The 2,967-nt window shown below is 43.7% G+C and overlaps 1 pseudogene; it reads left to right on the top strand.

Moving 5' to 3' along the window:
• Window positions 1-347: 347 nt before the first annotated feature.
• LOC147885327 (fe(II)/2-oxoglutarate-dependent dioxygenase 3-like) lies at window positions 348-1,465 on the top strand (annotated as a pseudogene).
• Window positions 1,466-2,967: the final 1,502 nt, after the last annotated feature.

Below are 2,967 nucleotides of genomic sequence, written 5' to 3'. Positions count from 1 at the left end.
GAGAGAGGGCACGCCAAAAAGATCTCAAAATGGAAGCTTTACTAGTGTCCCTCTTGTGACTACATGCAATTTGGGAGGATGGATCATGGAAGTTGTTTGAAAAGTGAGATATAAGATTATAGCAGCGATCTTACCTTTCGGCAGATCGGATCACAGAAGAATCTGTCTCGGGTCAAAGAAATCCTCGCCAAAGCTTGGATTGCGACGAATCCTGCATGCCATTATCGTCGAGACTCGATAAATACAGTACCGTTCTTCTCATCCGCACCCACTAGTTTCTTCCATTCTTTGAAGGTTTGCACCCACCATTTCAGCCCCGCATTCACTGCCTCCCCTCCCCCAGCACCATGACTACTCTTCTTCCCCCCCATGCCGGATCTGCTGGAACTTTGGGAGCTGACAATGTGCTGCCCACCATTACCCGCCGCCTCGTGCAACAGTTATCCAATTACCAGTCGGTGGAGAAGCCGGTGCCAAAGGAGTTCCTCGTGCCCGTCCTTGAACGACCTCATCCACCGAAAAGAACACCGGGCTCCTGCCTTTCGTCGACTTGAGCCTCCTCGACGGACCTTCCGAAGAAGAAACTTTGAGAGAAATCGCCAAAGCGTGTGAAGAATGGGGCTTCTTCCAAGTGCGTTCTCGTTCAAGTCCCAACAGAAACCAAAGGAAACCATCTGCCGCTTGCTCTAGCTCATGCTTCTCGCTCATTTCTCATGGTCCTAATCGATCGCACGAATGCTTTGCAGGTGGTGAACCATGGAATCCCGACATCAGCGATCGAGGGCACTAGGCAGGCTGCCCGGCGATTCTTCGAGCTGCCTGTGGAGGTCAAATCCACTTACATTGCCAAGAATCAGTGCACAGAAGAACTTCTTGGATACGGCCATACCGAATTCTTCAAGGGCTCCGCCAACGATAGGATGGATTCCTTGTTTGGCTATTTGGCTCCTCCATCTTTGAAATAACTCGACATGTGGCCATCCCAACCTGAAGAGCTGAGGTGGTTTCCCTGATCCGGAACTTGTCTTGCTTTGCAGTTAATTATTAGTCTTGTGCAGCACGTTAACCAATGTAATTTTTCTCAGAGGAATGGTCGATTGTCACACGGACCACGGCAGTCTGACGATTCTACTCCAAGATAAAGACATGGATGGGCTGCAACTCTGCAAGGATGGGAAGTGGTTGACGGTGGATCCGATACCCAATGCGCTGGTGGTGAACCCTATGATCGATTACAGGTACGTTGCAGCATCATTGTATGTAATGAGTAACGAAGGATACCTCAATTACATGCCGCCAATTGATCAAGGATTTTGAGTGCTTGCAGATGCTAACTAATGGCAATTACAAAAGTGCTCTCCATCGCGGTGTGGTGAGTGACAATAAGACTATCATGACTATGGTGGCGCACTTAGATTCCCCAGCCTCAACCTCAGCACACTCATCTCCTCTTACAGCTTCTTAATTCACGCTTCCCCATCAGAATTTGGCACTGCATCTTCGGTGCTTCTCATGCATTAGGAAAACCTACTTTGCAGATCTTCCATTTCCGTGTGTAATATACAAGGAAAAAACATGCTCTCATTCTTGTGCTTCTCAAATAAGATGTTTTATTAGCACACATTAGTGTATGATTTATAAGGGTTGCACTAGCTTTTGGTAAAAACGTCCTACAAGGTGATAAAGTCATCTCAAAGTGTGACGTTTCTTAAGCTATTGGATGTGTGTAACCTACACTCTGCTACTAGGCCACATCAAAGAAGGCTCTAAAGACTTGTATGCATATAGCTGTGGCCACCCTCTTTTATGTATAATATGTGTCGCATATGCAAGTAAGAAGATGGCTACAATTCCATCCTCCACCTATTGTGTCTTTCCCTTTTTGTTGTGTGTAAGAAAAAACCTGCAAAGGAGACCCCCCCTTATACTCTCCTGCAATCTCTACATAGCTATTGTGCTAAGTTACATTTTCTATAAAGTGACTTCATTGAGCAGGGTTCGGGCACCTCACTCATCCTCTTTATTATGCATCCAAAGGAGTGGCCATTAGCAAATCAAGATCTATGCATACATGAAACTCTATGATATATACAAACAACAACTTTCACCACCATGCTTCCTTCAGACCCTACTCTCTACACAAGTAATCTATGATATATGGTCTGCAACTCATGCACCATCCCTCTACCATGCTTGTGTTCATAAATCCCCGCAGACTTGCAAAAACTTGTGCCAATAAAGTGAGTTTAGACCACTGAGTTTGTTGCCCCTTGTGAAAGTCCCTTTTAAGCGATGCATGTGGCCCATGGAGGTACAAAAGGATGAACCATGTATCTTTATCATTGCGATATTTTTTCAGGTTTCATCTTTGTCAAGATCCATGGAACCTTTCAATGCACCTCTCACACATAATTCTTTGTGGCCATAGCTCCTTCATGCTTCCAACTTCCCTCAAGTCCTCTCACATGTCCCTCATATGTCTCGTATCAATCAAATGCTCCCATATGACCGTATGCCATATTCTTTAAGATATATGTAGAGTCAATGAGGTGACTTATTTAGAAGTAACCCCAATCATAAGAAGCTCATGAACTGCATCATCCCAAGTGGAGCGTACTCTCATCAATGATCCAATCCTGCCACCAATCACATGTCTTTGGTTTGAAACTATCCCATCATGGCCAAGAAGGTCATTTGGAAGGTAATAAATATGGCCCTCATATCTAACCTAAGTAGAAAAAATCAAATTCATGATTCAAAAAATCCGACAAAATCGGATGAAGAATGATCCAATAGGGAGAAAAACTCGAGCAAAAAAACACTGACATGTCACATCTTTTCATAAAATGACACGTCATCCAAATGTATTCCTACGAATAATTTTATTAGTATATAAGTATTTGTACAAATCTTTATTATTCATATGAAAAAATATTCATACGAATACTTATTATTCGTACGAATAAC

This window comes from Dipteris shenzhenensis, chromosome 25 (assembly GCF_047967505.1).
Source record: "Dipteris shenzhenensis isolate YYH24624 ecotype China chromosome 25, Dip_SZ_1.0, whole genome shotgun sequence".
In the NCBI taxonomy this organism is placed as follows: domain Eukaryota; kingdom Viridiplantae; phylum Streptophyta; class Polypodiopsida; order Gleicheniales; family Dipteridaceae; genus Dipteris; species Dipteris shenzhenensis.
Note: the sequence above shows the minus strand (reverse complement) of the source record. Positions and strands in the feature narration are given on the sequence as shown.